This window comes from Phoca vitulina, unplaced genomic scaffold, assembly GCF_004348235.1.
Source record: "Phoca vitulina isolate PV1807 unplaced genomic scaffold, GSC_HSeal_1.0 scaffold4, whole genome shotgun sequence".
In the NCBI taxonomy this organism is placed as follows: Eukaryota; Metazoa; Chordata; class Mammalia; order Carnivora; family Phocidae; genus Phoca; species Phoca vitulina.
Genome location: NW_022589707.1, coordinates 17677016 through 17696196, shown reverse-complemented (window position 1 = coordinate 17696196; position 19181 = coordinate 17677016). Strand labels below are relative to the sequence as shown.

At 39.6% G+C, this 19181-nt stretch overlaps 1 protein-coding gene across 5 annotated transcripts in view; it reads right to left on the bottom strand.

The window, feature by feature from the left end:
• The window catches only part of GRM8 (glutamate metabotropic receptor 8), a 732634-nt gene that overhangs the window by 627784 nt on the left and 85669 nt on the right, over positions 1-19181 (bottom strand). The gene's annotated exons all lie outside the window — the stretch shown is intronic.

Here is a 19181-nt window from a genome sequence, read left to right as displayed (position 1 = left end):
ATAGGTAAACCCTACCTTAAAAACAAGATTGCCTTCACAGTGAGCCTAAGGAACCTGACATTATAAAATGCTTTCTTAACAAGGTGGTTTTTTTTTTTCCTTTCCCAGTTGGTATGTGCTATACATTACAATGAACATCAGGTTTTAGCAAAAATGAAGCACTTTTCCTTCCTTGGGGAATAACATATGCTGGCATGGCTAAGCATGTGACCACCTGGTCCCTTGGTGCAGAAGGACTTTGTAGGAGGTCAGGTCTCATTAGGGCAGCACCGCAGACTCTATATTCTGAAGGTCTTTCAGCCTGACCTGTGGGATCTATTTTAGTTCTCGGAATCTGTGCTATCCCAGACCTTTCTCCAGCCATGGCCTGCCTAGAGAAAATTATATCTTATCTGCTTTTATAATAAACTCAGTTACTCCAGGGTTCTGGTTATCTTTGAGCATATAGACCAAGTACCTCCAGAAATTCCCCACAAGCAACACCCTGGTAAGAAGTAAGTTATCCCTCCTAAGGATCGGTACATATCACAAAAGAAAGAACATCTAAAACCCAACTTCGGGTGGTTGTGAAAAAGCACACGAAACTAAGTGGTCATCAACATTTTCTATGGTAAACGCATCAGGTGATCTTCTCAAAGGTGTTCAGTCTCATTGCAACTTCTGCCCTTCATCATCATCGTCATCCCATATTCCTTGAGTCTCTGAGTTTATAGCTCTCTATTGGGCTTTTAAGAAATACAAATGGAGACGTATCAAAAGTTGAGCTTGTGTATTTACAGAAAATCTCAAAGAAAAGACTCTTCAGTGTGGTAAGAAGCCCAGAAGCACATAAGGGAGAGAAACTTCTTCTACTTAGTTTATGGATGACAAACCTGAAGAAGGGGTACTGTGTACCTTGGGGGGCATTTTAAAAATTTACATGCTACTCTTTTCTTCTGTTGGCAGTATTAAATGTAAATTGTATTTTATATTCTGAAGGTTTATCATTTCTCATTTGTGTTCCAAAGCAGATTAAAAAGTTTTAATATCACATGTTCCTACATCATTTTTAAATTACTCTTACTACTTCTCACTTGCTAATTGTTGAATTTTCACTTTTATTTTTAATCTTAAAAATAAGGAAACTGCTATCTCTTCTCCACTTCCTGTTACCTTAGGGAAAAAAGGGAACACATATAGTGTACAAACTACAGGACCAGGAAAGACTGGCAGGACCCATGGAAGCAGCAGGAGGGAAACAAAGTAGTTAGTTAAGGTCCTTCAGGCCCAATTTCCCACGCAGGTTTTAGCAGTTACCAAGTAACTTGAACAAGTTCATTAACCTCTATGAACCTCGCTTTCTTCACTTGTTAAATAAGCACAATACTCACCTTGCAGGGCTAGTCTAAGGGTAAGAGACAATGGAGGTAAAGCACTGGGAAGAGTGCAGAAATTCAAACTATGACAAAGGTGATGATGGTCGTGGTGAAAGTGACGGTGATGATGGTGGTGGTTTTGGTGGTGATGGTGGTGATGGTGGTGGTGATGGTGGTAGGAGTGGCGGTAATGGTGGCGATGGCATTGGTGGTGATGATGGCAGTAGTGGTGGTGGTAATGATAATGGGCAAAAGTGACAAGACAAGGCAGAGAGGGTGAAGATAGCAAAGTAAGAAAAGAACACTGGATACAATTAACCCTAAAATCAAGAAATGATCATGATTGAGTACCTACAACAAAAGAAATATTCTACCAACCTGATCAACAGCAACTTCATTCTGTTTTGAAAGATGCTTGAGCTAAACTGAAAATTCTATTGAGACCCACATATAACCTAATCTGACTTCAGTTTATCTCCACATTCAGATTCCATAGTACTCAATAATTGATCCCAGGGAAAGGATGGCCTAATGTATTTCTAGGTGGTCTTTTTCTTTGCAAGATATTTTTCAGTTCTTTTATAAATGAGTGTAGGTATTATGAGACAGAAATTATTTCTTTAAATTGGAAGCACAGCTGATGACTCTTGGAGAAAATAATTAAAAGATCCCTGAAGAAATTCTCCAAAGAGGAAAACCATGAATAATTTTTCAGACAAGCTTTATAGAAAACTAGAGTTCAAATGCTGTATGATACTTATGTTCTTAACAGTTTGGAACCATTTGTCAATCAAAATTAAATTACAGGCATGCCATTTGTAGAATAACAAATTAGTCAATCTTATTAGCATGAATCACAAAAATCTCCTTAAAGCTCTTGGGTTTCTTAAAGAGTTTAACACCTCCCGTTTTCTCAATGTGAACATCAATTCGCATTAATCACAAGACCATAACCCACTTACTTAAAGGGTATATTACATAAAAGGTCGCACAACCTGCTGTGAAATACTGTATCTTTAGCATTTGGATCACTTGGGACACTGAAAAGGAAGAATTCATTAATGAAGTGTGAGGCTCATTTTATTTATAGTCCATGGGAAAGGCATATTTCACAGCTATCAGAAGCACCTCTGCAGGCAAGAAGTCACAGTTAATCCAGGTGCCGTGCAAAGCTCGTCTAAGTCCAATTCTGGTGTCCCTGGTGGTCAGAAACATAGTAAAGGAGAGAGAAATCCATTTTTAAAAAATTAATAGCAGAGAGACTGTGAGAATGTGGGTGAAGGTCAGATCCAGACAATAACTGGAACTTTCCTAAGAGGAACACCTTTGCCACCATGACAGGAAGAAAAGAACAAAGGTGGGTTTGGGTGTAGGCAGATTTAAAGGTTTGGTAGACACTGAGATGGTTCTGGGAAGATATCTTCTATTTTCTCTGTGAAGTAATAGAAGTCATTTGTTAAATGATGGGAAGTGGAGAGAGTGGTAACTTGAAACAGTCACTGTGGAAGTTGTCTAGCAAGTTAACTGGGACACAGAGGACTGTCAGGCAATCTGAAATTGGTGAACATGAACTAAGAGTCGTCTCAAACTTCTCAATCCACTTTTGCCCATTTCTCCTACTCAACCGGACTCCTGAAGGCCTTAACTGATTTTTTGTCACCAGCACCTAGCACAGCCCCTGGCACAAAGTTATTTATAAATGTTAAATTCAATTAGATATGACAAATATCTGAATTATCTGAGCATAAACAAACTTGTAAATACTGTAACTTTTTTAAAGTTTGCAAAATACAATCGATTTATTAGTGAAGTTCAATGTATACATGAAGGAAAACCCAAGACCTGGCTTTGCATTCAAGGTCAGTCAGTGATACAGGGGAGGTCAGGTGAGGAGAGCTCCAAGTGCAGGGGACCTGGGGAGCATGGGTGTGAAGATTAGATGGCTTCCTGGTCAACCTCTGCTGAATGCCACCTTAGGGGCAGCAGGGTTCCAAAAAGAGGATCAAAGCAATCAACAGCACCACAACACGGCCCTGGTTCTGTAGGAAAATTATGCTCTGCAGGCTAGAACTTAGAGAAAAGCTTTGAGGGAAACCAGTCACTCATCTAGTCTAGACTTCTAGTTTTGCAAAGAATACTCTTCCCTGGAACTCAAAAACACTGCATGCCTCACTCTCTTTCTCAGGATCCAGTTTCTGCCCCCCACCTGCAGCCCTTCTAGCTTCTTCTTGCTGCTTCCATCATGGTACATGATGCTCCAGCTATTCCACCTTATTTCCTGGTTTGAAACACCACGTTTTAAGTTCCCAGCTTTGTGTGGGCTGTCCCCTCTCACTGGAAGGCCTGAAAGAAACCATGTGTGATGTAACCTTTGTTCCCAGTGACTTGAAAAGTGACTGGCACATAGTAAAATGCTCAGTGCATGTTTGTTGAACTGAATGTACCATTCACCTTGCAGACAAATGGCTATTTCTTAGGTATCAATTCATTGTGACATTTCCGTTTTCCAACCCATGAACTAAATCTTTTTTTCTTTTAAAGTGATTTCAGGACCTCCCACTATATATATTCTCTATTTGGTTTTTTGAATAAAACTTCCGAAAGATAGAAACATTTTAAATCAATACCGATTTCTTCACTTTGTTCTATCACATTTTTAAAACTCAGTCTAGAAACATGATGGTTGGTATTGATTTAAAAATGCCTAAAATATTACAAGAGACATGAGGATTTAAAGATATAGGTTTTTAAACATTTATAGACTAGGCATTTAAAGATACCTCAAAGGATTACAAAAGAAATAAGACTGTGATCATTCTCCAAATTCAGAAATATTAGAATTAGAGGCACCCCTCGAAGCCTGAAGAAAGTGGCTTTCGAATAAATAAAAAAAGAGTACCACTTTACACAGCAGGTGGCAAACATGAAACTTTATTCTGAGAATTGGTACAGACTTGAAAGTATAAGTAGGTTCCAAGAAAGACTTAGCTATAATCTAGGATGATGGTTCCAACATGTCTTTGAGTAGAAATTAGAGCTACTTACCTTGTCAGCAGGGTGCACCCACCCCTCACTTATCCACAAAGAACCACTTGCATCCTTGTCATAGTGGTAGCGCTGAACAGGATACATCCAGTTTGGTCTGATCTAACCCAGCATGGCATTTCTGTTGTTTTTATACTCTAAAATCACAGCTCTGTTGTTTGGGAAAATACGCTTTCTTGAAACAGGATACAGTTCTTTCTTTGATTCATCCTACATAAATTAACTATCACGAATCATTTAAAATAAAATATCTGGGGTGCCTGGGTGGCTCAATCGTTAAGCGTCTACCTTCAGCTCAGGTCATGATCCCGGGGTCCTGGGATCGAGCCCCATGTCCGGCTCCCTGCTCCGCAGGAAGCCTGCTTCTCCCTTCCCCATTCCCCCTGCTTGTGTTCCCTCTCTCACTGTGTCTCTCTCTGTCAAATAAATAAATAAAATCTTTAAAAATTTTTCCCAAAATACTTAATTCACTGAACAAGCCCATGAGGGAAATCAAAGAAGAAGGTACCCCTGCCACGAGCTGAATGTCTTTCTAAACCAACTGTACTTGAGGAGGGTAATGCTGAGTTACCAAGTGCACTAAAGTAAATATTTGGTATGCTGAGACCTATTGGCCCATGTAGGAAGTAAAAGGAAAAAGCAGAAAGAAGTTATCTAGAACCAAATGGCAAGTTGAGTTTACAAAAGCTTTATTCACAAATTCTGTCATGTAGAGTCCTCCAAATTCCACTCAATAAATATAAGCTTTATAAAACATGCATACAAATGGGCTGGTATCACATATCAGGAAGTAGAAAAAGACAATGAAATTAGTCCTGTCCTTTTTTTTTTTTTTAAGATTTTATTTATTTGAGAGAGAGAGAGCACAAACAAACATGATGTAGGGTAGGGGAAAGAAGCAGATTCCCAGCTGAGCAGGGAACCCTACATGCAGCTCAATCCTAGGACCTGAGATCATGACCTAAGCTGAAGGCAGATGCTTAACCGACTGAGCCACCCAGACACCCCAGTCCTGTCCTTCTTATGCTCATTTTAATTTAATGTGGGATCTGGACAACTGGAAGAAAATCAAAGGATCTCTTAGCTTGATAACATGGGGAACAACAGAAGGTGGCCCTTGTGGCTCAGCACAGGAGAGGAGGGTGGTAGAAAACTGGGGGTGCTGAGCCACTCTTGACCACTGACTAATATTTAATAAACAGCAGTGCCCATTGTTATACCATGCAGCTAATTCTAGCAGGGGTTATTTATGTTTATGGGGTTGCCATGTCATAAGAGGAATTTTTCAGAAAAAGTAACCATTTATTAAGATCTTTCACTTCTCATTGAAAAAATCATGTATTGGCACACACATTCAGGAATCCCATGAAATAATTTTTCCTACATAATGACTATGTGTAAACACTGAAGGTTTTTCTTCCAACATGCAAGAGCTATTAAATTCCTCCCCTAGCCCAACCCTAGAGAAGACACACACACACACACACACACACAAAGTATATGAATCTTCATACCTAATATAAAGACTATGAAAAAACTCTGGAAAGAAAAAATTAGTAGTAACCAAGTGTGGAAGAAATATGGCAGCCAGTATGAAGGAAGGAGGTGCAATGTATGGACAGATAGACTGGCGCTGTGCATATGAGTTGTGTTCTTTTTACTCCATAGAACTTTACTTGTCCCTTACTGTTGGGGCAAATGAATAGCAGCACCATCCCACCCTGCAGCAGTCATGGGTTAACATCAGGGCAGAACTGTAATGTGACTGATTAGCCTGCCCGAATGGTCCCTCTACCTGCTTGTCCCCTCCACAGCCCTAGCTTGGGACTAGACAGCTAAAATAGAAAAGATCCAGGAAGAGAGAAGGCTCAGAGCAGAAGCATAGGCAGATTGATTCAGGGGCAGAGTTTTAGTGAAGGAGAGCAAATGTGAAACTCAAGTCCAGGCTGTGGTGCTATGAACCCTCCATCCTGGGGCATACCATCAACCTCCCCTCTTTAAGCCCACCAGGCATGACACAGGGTAGGATCTGGCTTTGGCCACATAGCGTGAACGAGAAAATCTGTGTTTTGCTGACACTGAAATTTAGGAGACTGGTCATAACTGCAGCCTAACCAAACATTCATGATATACATAGCTACATGGATAGAGAGTAACAGAAGTAGAAAACAGAGTATGATGTATAGTATAATACCAGTGATGAAAATTAAAAACACATTCACATGCAAAACAACATGGCAGACTTAACGAGAGTACACACGTAGTTAAGACACCATATATTTAAGACATATATCAAAGACACCAGAGTGAATGCTAAGAGAGAAAAGGGAATTGGAGCAGTGATCAGGGAAGGTGAAAGAGAAAGAAAATAAGAAGGCTTTGCACCAATAAATGATGACAATGTGCTATGAACTAAGGAGAATGATTAACTTAACTCTTTGTACCTGAGATCTAATTAAAACAAACACCACCATTATAGACGACTGGAGGTAGAAAGTAAGAAGTAACTGGGATTTATTAGAATAGATAGAAAAAAAAAATGTCAGAGAGCAATTAAAGAGTTTGTACAAATAAACGCAGACTTTGTGAGGTCTAATAGCCCTAAAATTACCATTTTCAGAGATGCGCTTACCCCATCTCAAGATGCCATTGAAGCCAAGTCTAGGCTAAGAGCCTGCCAGACTGGAGAGGACATAGGACAGCATCTAGAACCAGCCTCTGAAAGGCTAGTCATAGGTGTCCTTTCCAGCTCAGATATACAGCACCCCACTGTCCACTCTCTTGTCAGAACCCAGGGCGGACTCAGGAATCCAATGATTGTCCAGACATTTGGGTGGAGGCATGACATCCTATCCATACCCAAAAGATGACTGAATACACTGTTCTGGTGTTTTCACCAGCCCTAGCTCCAGTGGCAGCAAAACAGCTAGTTGGTGCTCTCCCTTCTGTCTCTTTGCTATCTTCATGGCAACCTCCCCGAACGGTCCTACCCAAAACTAGAGTGACAGCATACCAAACTCTGCCAACAAGTCCTCTTGGCCCCCAAGCATGCCATAAAGCATATTTCACAATAGAAAGGTCGTATGGCAATACTGCTGACACATGCCTTCTTAGATTTAGGTTTGGTTTAAGAATGGAACCGGAGGGTATTATGCTGAGCGAAATAAGTCAATCAGAGAAAGACATGTATCATATGATCTCACTGATATGAGGAATTCTTAATCTCAGGAAACAAACTGAGGGTTGCTGGAATGGTGGGGGGAGGGATGGGGTGGCTGGGTGATAGACATCGGGGAGGGTATGTGCTATGGTGAGAGCTGTGAATGTGTAAGACTGATGAATCACAGACCTGTACCTCTGAAACCAATAATACATTATATGTTAAAAAAAAAAAAAAGAAGATAGTAGGAAGGGAAAAGTGAAGGGGGGGAAACCGGAGGGGGAGATGAACCATGAGAGACTATGGACTCTGAGAAACAAACTGAGGGTTCTAGAGGGGAGGGGGTTGGGGGGATGGGTTAGCCTTGTGATGGGTATTAAAGAGGGCATGTACTGCATGGAGCACTGGGTGTTATACGCAAACAATGAATCATGGAACACTACATCAAAAACTAATGATGTAATGTATGGTGATTAACATAACATAATAAAATTTTTAAAAATGAAAAAAAAAAAGAATACACTGTAGACTCTGAGCATAGAGCTGCTTTGCTGGAGCAGGCCACAGAGAAGAAAAGTGAAGCTTTTGCTTTCAGCTCTCCTGGGTATTCTTCATGTCATTTTTTGTGAACTAATAATAACAGATCTAATCTACATATAGGTTCTCTTGTCTAAAATTACTTATCTAAGCTAAGTCATTTAGTCACTGTTTGATAATAAGATGCAAGATAAAGTACTTGTGAACACAGAAAATTAATGGAAAGGAAACACTGTCTGAGTGTATGCTGAGTTTAGCCACCAGCATCTATTTTTACAGATGAGCTAATTAATTGTTACATAGAATATGGGGGAAAAAGAAACACTGGCAAAGCTTTTAGACAAACTCACCACCAACTTCAAATGTATGACACTGTTGGAATAGTTCTATAAAAGCTTATGGCATGATTTTAATACAGTTGTCAAACATGCCAGGATGAATCCATGAGGGTAGAAAACCATTGGAGTCTCAGGGCTGGGGTGGGGGGGAAGGATGGGAAGGATGGGTTTGCAAATGACCGTAAAATTTTTTTAGTAATTATTCATCTATGTGTATCTCCTTAACAAACTCCTCATTTAGTAAATCAGATTATAATCATTTTGCCACATGCTTTTTTTCCCCTTGACTGTACCTGTGTATAGAGCCATTGATCTTCACACTTTTTTTTTCCCATGAGAGTTAATGTTATTTAAATGGCAAATAGATCAAAGATGAAGAGGACTGGCCTTTTTATTAAATTAGAGCATTCTAAAATTTAAACAAAATAATCCAAATGCTAGATTCTTCCCTGAAAGACATGTGATATTGCACTGATACTGTAGTATGCTTGAAAGGCTGGAGCATACTAATTTGTTATTTTTGCAAACAAAAGATGATTCTTAAAATTGACTTTACTTCCACAGTTGGAAAGCAAAGCTAAAGAACAAGTACTCTAATGGAATGTAAAAGAACATATTTATTAGAGAGATTTTATAAAAGTATTGGCTAAGCATGAGAAAACTAGAAAATGGCATTTTAAAGCTTATTAACATACACCTCTTTCAAGAAAATATTAATCTAATATTATAGCAAAGGGGAAGTAGCATATATACACTTCCTGCTTAGACAAAACCCCGGCCAACACTATATGCGAGCTCATCCTTATAGGAGAAGGGTGGTTAGTGAGCTTTCCAAACTCATACTAAACTGGGCATGGAAACCTGCCCATGGAACTTCCAGGTCTGGACAACAGAATAAACTGGCTCATGTTATTTCCCTCTACAAAAAATGAAACAAAAACTGGCCAAAAAAAGGGGGGGGGGATACAAAAATTGACCAGAACATGGCAAACAAAGAAAAGTTTACAACTGAAGGCCATGACCTCAGAAAATAGTGTGTGAGGAAAGAAAGAGAAAATTCTGGAGTGGAGCAGAGTGATACCATGTAAGGAGGTTCAGTCACCCCCCCCCACACACACACACACACATACTCATACACATACACACTCCCACACAGCCCTCACACATTACACTGGGGAGCTGCAAAATTCTGAGCCCTCACATTAATAATAGATCTGGAGAGAGGCAAGCTTAGTGGGCTGGCCTTTTTTTTTTTTTTCCCTCCTCTGGGGAGCTATGGAAAGGCTGCTGAGAAGGAAATAGCAGTTCTCTGGCAAAAGAGAAGCCTCTGGCTACAAGATGAATTAGGGGCGGATCTGAGGCATGTGGGGACTCCCTCATGGGAATGGAGGTCACTTCCCAATCAGGTAGACATGAGGTATGAGTAAGGTCCAGACAACCTACAACTGCACCCACCTTGGCTGAGCCTGCCTGTTCCCCGCCATGTTCTCAGGAATCCATCAAATAGATCCAACCCAAAAAAAGCAAAGCCAGATCTGTGTTTTCTTAGTAGAAACAAGCAGGTCTCAGATTTGGGGGAAAGACAATCAAGTATGGTAGTTCTTTCTGGATAATGGGATTAAGGTCATTGTTTTCACTTTCTTCTCTATTCTTTTCTGATTTGCTCAGTTTTTATAATGAACTAGAGATTTTTGTATGAAAATAATGGAAGTAAGAAATATGGCTGTGGCACTTAGCTCACCACACAGAACTTTAAGAACCATGAACCTGAGGTAGGGGTATAACAAATCATACAGTGTTCCCACCTTCATCAAATAAATACAACCCATTTGGTACTTTGACCTTTGAGAGCAGAAGAAAAAAGAAAGAAAAGAGGGGAAAAAGATCAAGACTTAGAAAAAATAAGAAGTGCACAGGAGAAAACTGATCTGTGAGACATGGAGAGGCAGGCCAATCCTAGAGCAGTTGAGGGAGATGGTCCTAGTCTTTCCCTCCCAACCCACACTCCTCCAAGTCGACCCTTCTATCACCCCAATCATCACCAAGCCCTGACACCCAGTTTCAGTCATCTACAGTCAGGGTAGCACTCGAAGGGGACTGAAGGGAGAATTAGGTTACTGTGAATTGTGTGTGTGTGTGTGTTTGTATAGTAGTGCTACTTAAGCACAACAGACTTATTCCAAACGTGAACAGCTGATATCTGAAAGAAAACATAGTCTTTACCTGACTGTACTTTCTCTACCAATAAAAAATCTGTTAATAATTTAAATAACTAATCTCTGTAAGACATGAATAAACAAGACGATCATAATGATGAGCAAGATTTAAGGGGAGTGCAGCAGAATGATGCACTCTTCTGTCACTATTTACCATATTTTCATGGATCTAAGGTATCACTGAGCAAACAGTGCACCATTATTTTATACGCCATTGTGAAAGGAAAAAAATGTTACCAAGCAAACTATAACTCAGTTCCACCTTATCACATCAACTGCAGGACAGCTCTGGTCATGGGAATGTTCAAATGTGTATCTTAGAGTCAATGAAATGCAACACCTCTCATCACTCACACACCATCACTAACTGTGGTTCTTGAAGGATCCCTTAAGCCTCCTGCTCTGTCTCTTCAACTAAAAAAAAAGTGTTAGACTTCCATTGCTTGTATCATTTGTAAGATTCCTCTATGGTTTAAAAATTCTGTGGTTCCAGGTCTCTGGTTGTTTCCCAGAACTAAAATATTTGCCCTGAGACCTTCCAAGCTGTAAAGAGCAGGAGCTCTAGGTGGGTTTTGCTGCTTGGAAAGCCTCAAGGAGCTCTGCGCCTTTCTGGCATCCCACCTCAGCCCCAACAAGGAGGCACCAGGGAAAAGGCAGCCATCCTCCCTCAGTCACTGCCCTTCCTTCACCAACACCTCCATCCAGGGGTGATCCCCACTTGCTTTGTCCTATTATATATTTCCTGCTCTCTTTTCTCCCGGGCCAGAGGAAAAAGATTCAAAAAGGAAAACCTGAGGTCTCTTCCTTCCATCCAAGCAAGACTCCAGATGGCTTTCTGCCAATCAGGGAATGGTTGCCTGGGTAACCAAGTATTAACTGGAAGAATTCCTATTCTCTCCTTTTGCTAGACTAACCATTCTTCTGATTCCTCCCTCTTGTCTTACTAGGGAGTTAATAGTAAAAGGATTTATTTAACTAGACTCTGCATTTTATAACCCCTGCCGGCTTCCAACAGCAAACTCCAAACTGCTTCTTACTGGAGGCTTGTCTTAAATGAGCCAGAACTACTCTTTCTCATCTAAATATTTTAGACCTAGTTGGAACACAGCAAAGAAAAGCAAGTTCAAAAGACAGAGTAGCTAGCTCCCTTATGCCTTGATTTATCAACGGCTAAGGGTGGTATATTGAAATTGAGCTCATGTTTCATAGCATCAAGATCAGCTGAAAATAGGAATGCTTTTGAAATGGGAAGGGAAAAGACTTTCTTTACCAAAATATCTAACTAACCCTGCTAGCTTACCCATATTGACAGAGTAGATTATTTTTTTTAGTTATGTGGGTGAAGGGTGGGGCCCAAAGTCATAGAATCTGGGTCTGTTGTACAGTGTGGCAAAGGCAGCCTCAAAAAGCATCCTTAGAGAAGGTATGTGGCTGAGAAGGAGATGGGTAGTGCTAGGGGGCAATGAACTGCAGTTCAGATCCACTCTCTATCCTTCTCCAACCTGCTGTGTGCTATGTGCCTGGGAGGCTGACTTCTATGAACCATACTAGCCTGCCCTCTGGCTTCCTGTTGTGTTTAGTCAATGGAAAGGACATGCCAGGGATGAGAAGGTAGACAGAGGAAAACTGAGACATGCACAGCCCCGATCTGTGCCTGCTGGGTAGGCAGTGGCTGTTTCTCTGCCGAAGGCCACAGCTCCTGCCAGACAGACCTCTCCCACAGCTACAGGTCTCCATAGATTTCAGTCATCTCTGCAAGCCGTCTCGGCGGCTTCCCACTGCTAACCCTAGGGTGCTTCACCATCCCTTGTTGAATTCCCTCAACCCCTAACTCTTTGTTAATAGGCCCTGCAGTCACAAGCCCCTGCAGAATTACTCATTTCTTTGGGTGTGATAATAATATTGTGACTGTTTTTTAAAGTGGTCTTTGTTTTTTAGAGATCCCTCCTGAAATATTTAGGGATAAAATGGTATTGAAATGAAGCATGTTTGGCCATGAGTTGATAAATCATTGGTAAATGCATCTCCTTTATAATTTTCTCTCTCCATTATACATGTTTAAGTTTTTCCATCGTAAAAAGATTTTTTTAAATGACTTTTTTTTTTTTTAAGATTTTATTTATTTATTTGTCAGAGAGAGAGAGAGCACGAGCAGGGGGAATGACAGGCAGAGGGAGAAGCAGGCTCCCCGCTGAGCAGGGAGCCCAATGTGGGACCTGATCCCAGGACCCTGTGATCATGACCCCAGCCAAAGGCAGACTGACTGAGCCACCCAGGCATCCCCATGATAAAAAGGTTTTTAATGGGGAAAAAAAACCTCTTTCTAATCACCCCTTTGGGGTATGCTATCTGCTTCCCGTGGGTACCTGGTTTGAGACAGGAGCAGAGGAGGAGTAGAGAACATCAATCAGCAAGATGAGCATTGTCTATTATATAATTTTGCCTGGAACTATCTCTAAAAAACAAAGGTTTCAAATAACCTGTTTGTGGTCTTTTCTAAACTGGGAATAGACAGTAAAACCTCACTAATTCACCTTCATTAACTAGGAGAACAATTCAATCTGACTCAGAAAAGATTTATGTAATAAATTAACTTCTTAATTTTTTAAAAAAATTGAACAACTTTATTTCAACCTCAGACTGGCCTTCATGCACCCTCCTCCAATCTTATCTCACAAGGTACGTTTTTGCAAATCTTTATGGAAAACTTCTTTTATAGCTGTCTTAGACATGTTCTTCCTCATACTAACAGAATTCCTGGCCCTCTCCACTTCACTCCAAAACTCAGCCGTTTCAAAACTCAGCTTAAAAGTCTGTCTTGAGGGGCGCCTGGGTGGCTCAGTCGTTAAGCGTCTGCCTTCGGCTCAGGTCATGATCCCAGGGTCCTGGGATCGAGCCCCGCATCAGGCTCCCTGCTCCGCGGGGGGTCTGCTTCTCCCTCTCCCTCTCCTGCTGCTGCTTGTGTTCCCTCTCTCGCTGTGTCTCTCTCTGTCAAATAAATAAAAAAAAATCTTTAAAAAAAAAAAATTAAAAAAAAAAAAAAAGTCTGTCTTGACCATATTGACCCAAAATGAATTCTGTCTTTACCATGTTGACCCAAAACAAACTCTCCTTCTTAGGGATTACTATCTCTGCTTCACTAGTTACTGGGTAACTTTGGGCAAGTACTTAACAGCTCAGTGCCTCAGTTTCAGCATCTAAAATAGAGTTCACAATAGTAAACATTAAATGAGATTGTTTGGGATTGGTTTATACGAAGCATTCAATCATGTTAGCTACCATTATTATTTATTCAAAAAATATGTACTGAGCTTCCACTATGGCTTTTTCTGAGAGTTGAGGATACAACAGTAAACAAAATTAAGCTCTTGCTCTCATGGAGCTCCTTTTTAGCAGGAGAGACAGATAATAAACACATAAACAGATAAATATTAGGGTTTCAAATAGTGCTAAGTGCTTGAGGAAACTAAAACAGCGTAAAAATGAGGAAGGTATTATTTTTAGATAAGGTGGTCTGGACTGGCCTCTCTAAGAACCTGACATTTTGATGAAAAGGCACATATTGAAATTAGTTTTTAAACCAGTTTCACTGCCTAAGAAAAAACTCTTAAATATCAAAACACTGTAAATATTTGGAAACTACATGTTTTCCAACTAGTAATGATAATCCAGAATCCCAACCTGGATTCTCGGCTGGTCAAGAGACAAATTTGCATTATAAACCTAAGTATCCATTCCAAAGCTGTATTTCGTGACCATTTCAAAATGTTCTCATCCTCCATGATTTTCTTTTTCATACTGACCTAATTTATCAAACACAGTGCTTTGTCATCACGACTTCGTGAGGTTGACAGATTCTTCTCTTGCTGCTATTTCACAGACTTGGCCTTTTAATTTCTTCACCTTTAACTGTTTCCTACGAAATTGCCTTCCGTCTGAATCGCACCTTTAAACTGCTTTCATGCTACTGTTTCCCTGCTTGCCTCGTATATCAGAGTCACTGTCACTGAATTCTTTCATCTTTTTCCACTTTGCATTCTTTCTTCTCTGGTCTCTTCTCGCCCCTAGATAGCCAAGAGGAGAGGAGATTCCAAAAGTAGCTGCTAACCTGAGAGAAGGTGTGTGTCTGGAAGGAGGTGGGTGGCTTCACTGGTGGGAGTGGAGGACTCAGAGAAATAAGACGTGAGTGAGAAGTAACAAGAGCCCTACCATCATTTTCCTGACAATTTCAGAACCTAAGAATTAATAAAATAAGGATTTGTGTCAGAAAATGTCAGAGGATTCAGGAAGATACATGTGACACTTATTTCCACCAAGGGGGGGAAAAAAATCTCTGGTGATGAAAATTGTCACCTTATGAGTCCTTTGTAAGTCAGTTAATGGAATGAATTAAAAAAAAGAAATATATATATATATAATAATATATAACATATAATTTTATATAATATATAATATATTTAAATATATAGAGAGAAATGTATACATATATATTTCTAGCTATACAAAATAACAGTGGACAGTTTAACTCTGAGTGCCTGGGCTTTTCCCCTCATGAAGCAATAAACACAGGCAAGTATCTTGGCTATCCGAACATTCCTCTTTACCTCCTGCTCCTTTACTGTGATTTTTTTTTCCTTCTTCATCATACACAGGGTCCAAAGTCATTCAAGATTAGAAAACATGAAAAGCTTAGAAATTAAATTCTTAGGATGAATTTCTAAGGAATTCACCTAAGACCACATAAATTTAGAGCCTTTCTTCACCAGCAACTCAGCAACTCAGATGGATGTTACTGCTTTCTGAAGTTGTGATAAATGAGGTCCACACAAAATCGGCCTGTTTTTTCATCTGGTTGCATGTTCCACGTGAGCTCTGGAACTGAGCCACTGTCCAAAGACTGGCTCTTGCCCAGTACGTTCCCAGGTGCCTGGGAAGGAGGCAACATAATTGCCTGGGCTGGCGGCACTCTAGCATTTACAACACTGAATGTTCTAAATATGAAAAAAAAAAGCAATATGAGAGAAAATACTGTTTTCTTTTCAGTAATGATAAAAAATATATAGTTTTGTTATCTCACAAGTTAGAACATTACAGAAAAGAAAAGATACCTGGGAGTTCCAGCCTTTTTCTCTCGCACATCCTCATACACAGATTTCCCTCATAAAAATATCCTGTATTGTCCTAGTTTAAGTTCTTTTTATAAAAGGGATCTTTATATTTCTTCTAAAATGACATGTTAAAATTAATATTGGTTCACCTTCAAGGGGCCTCTGGTGTGACACATTTTAATCTTCCAGACAACACCTTGATCAGAGATAACGATTTTTTTTTCTCCTTTTGTGTTTAGATTAAACATTATGATCTGGGGGCACCTGGGTGGCTCAGTCGTTAAGCGTCTGCCTTCGGCTCAGGTCATGATCCCAGGGTCCTGGGATCAAGCCCCGCATTGGGCTCCCTGCTCAGCGGGAAGCCTGCTTCTCCCTCTCCCACTCCCCCTGCTTGTGTTCCCTCTCTTGCTGTGTCTCTCTCTGTTGAATAAATAAAATCTTTTAAAAAAATAAAAATTATGATCTGCAGGCATGGGTTGAACAAAATTGAAAGTTTACTAAAAGAAGGAAATCACTGACTCTAAATACCTTCTTTTAAATGTGGGGACTGAATGTTTAAAAAAAGATCTGGTGTTTCCAGTGGCATGCCAAACGTAGAAAAAAGGGAGCAAATTGGGACAAAGGCAAAAATGAATGTGAACATTTAAAAACATTAAAACCGACCAAGCGCTGGTCTGCTTTTTTATTATCCCCTGTGACGGCAATTCTAAATCATGTAAGTGATAAAATACTCCTCTCCAAAAAATTGTTGAATATGTTCTAACATTTGCTATGGTTGGATTTTAATCATATGTACGCAAACTAAGTTAACATATTATTATTAACTCATCTTTTAATATACATTATAATCTACAAGCAAGATAATTCAGCTAACTCCCAGTTAGCCAGCTGACTCCAGACACACGCAGCCCAGATACACATATTCATTCCATAAGTAAATTCATGAAGATTCAGGAAACATTCTGGCTCACTTTGGGCACAGTTTGTATCTCCAACCCTCCGATCCTTATGATAATCCATAGTCTTACATTTAAACAGATTAGAAACAAACAATGATAGGATATGCATTGTAAAAAAAAGAAACAAGTTTGCATTAATTCATCACTCCAAGGGATCACTGGAGTTTTAATTTTTGTTTAAAACAAACATAAACTGAGGAAACAGAGCACAAAATATGAGATGAAGTATTTTTGTTTGGTAAGAGCAAATTTTAGTTCATACACAAATATTTTACTGAATTTCAATAATCACCTTTTAAATTAAAATTTCTTTTTACTATTCTTATTTGTCACTAAATTGATATTCAATTCTAATATTATTCATTATTGTCATAGACCAGTGAATAATTTCCTTTTTAAAAAATTTTTAATGTAATTAAAATCCATTACATTTTTCCTTTTTGTACATAACCCTTGTTTTATGTTTTATTTTTTAGTTTTATTGGCATAATTATATATATATGAAGCCCAATAAAAATATATCCAACATCTGTATGTCTTTTCTGTATGTCACTATTATCATTATCATGCATTATTATCATGCATTTCAATTCATATGAAATAATTTTTTTATTATGTTATGTTAATCACCATACATTACATCATTAGTTTTTGATGTAGTGTTCCATGATTCATTGCATATGAAATAATTTTGAATATAACATTGTCACATAGAGGAGGAAAGTGTTAAAAATTAAACGCTCTGAGTGCAAACATGTTGTATACACCACAAGCTTTCTGGAGTTTCTTTACATCTTTCTGACTTTCTAACCTTTTGTCTGAGTCCCAGTTGTAACAAAATTTGCACCAAAATTGTGAGCTAGTCTAGGGTGGTAGATCCTAAGGCAGCTAGAAGAAAATAACCCCTAGGAGGGTATAGAAAAAAGGGAAAATAACAACCAAGATACTCATTCATTCAGCAAATAGGTTCAACAAGTGGCTAATAAGCATCCAGAATTACACCAAGCACTGGTCTAGGTACTAGGAGTACAGCTGGGATAAGCTTCATGCCCCCTGGTAGCTTATGTTGTATTGGGAAAACACAGACAATAAATAATAAACATTATGAACAGGTAAATTATGTCATCTATTAGAAGGTGATTAAGTGTTATAGAGAAAATAATAAATGCCACATGGTATAAGGGATCAGGAGTGCCAGGAGGGTTGGTTTTAAATAGGGTGGGTTGGTTATTTGTCATTGGGAAGATGACATGACAGACATGAGAATTAGCCATTTGGACATCTGGGAAAAGAGCAACCTGGGCAAAGAAAACAGCCAGTATAAAGGCCATGGGAAAGGAACATGCCTGGTTTGCTCCGGGAAGAACAAGGAGGCCAAGTGTGGCTGAAGCAGAGTGAAAGGGAAGGGAGTAGGAGATGACCAAACAGGAAGGAGAGTCAGACTGTAGAGAGCTTTGTAAGCCTTTAAAAGGACTTTGTCTTGGGACGCCTGGGTGGTTCAGATGGTTAAGCATCTGCCTTCAGCTCAGGTCATGATCCCAGGGTCCTGGGATCGAGCCCCACATTGGGCTCTGTGCTCAGCAGGGAGCCTGCTTCTCCCTCTGCCTGTCTGTCTGCCTACTTGTGATCTCTCTCTCTCTCTGTCAAATAAATAAATAAAATCTTTTTAAAAAAAATAAATGAAAGGACTTTGTCTTTTACTCTGGGTAAAACAGGGAATTGCAGGGCTTTAAGCAGAGGAATGACATGATCCAACTTACGATCTTTAAAAGAATAACCTTAAAATAAGAGAAATAACCACCTCCAGGCAGACTGGAGGGACGTGAGGGCGATCCAGCTAAGACATCTGTCCCACATTCACCTCCAAGATAGATCCACCTGATTTAACTGGCTAGGGGTCCCTTTCTTCCCTTACTTCTTGCCCTGCAGCCCTCCTGATGGTGAACACCTCATCAAGTTTCCTGGATTCAGAAAGGGCATTCTTCAGGTAAGGGTCTAGAGATGCTGCCCTGATGCTAAGATTTTACCATTTGAGATTAATTATTTTGCACTGAGTATCTTCAAGAGTCTTCTCTAAAACTATGAATTTCATAGGTTAAACTATGAAAATTAACTTTTTGATACAAATCAATTTATCCCTTGTTAACTGACAATTAACCAGCTGACACTTAGGCAGGAATGAATGTCAGAAACATGTACAGCAACACACACACCCCCCTCAATACTTAGATATTCATTATAAACTCACGTTCTATCCACAACTGACTACAATGCTAATAGATCCTGAATGTATGCCTGAAGGTGTATAGAATGTCCTGTTATGATGTCTTTTCCATTCATTTCCCTTATTTCGGCATGTTAGTATAGAATAAGGATGATACAAGGGGAGAGAGAGGAAAGGGAATCCCAGAAGATGTGCATGGCCGCAAAGCTATGAAGTGGGAAATACAGAGGCCAGGAGAC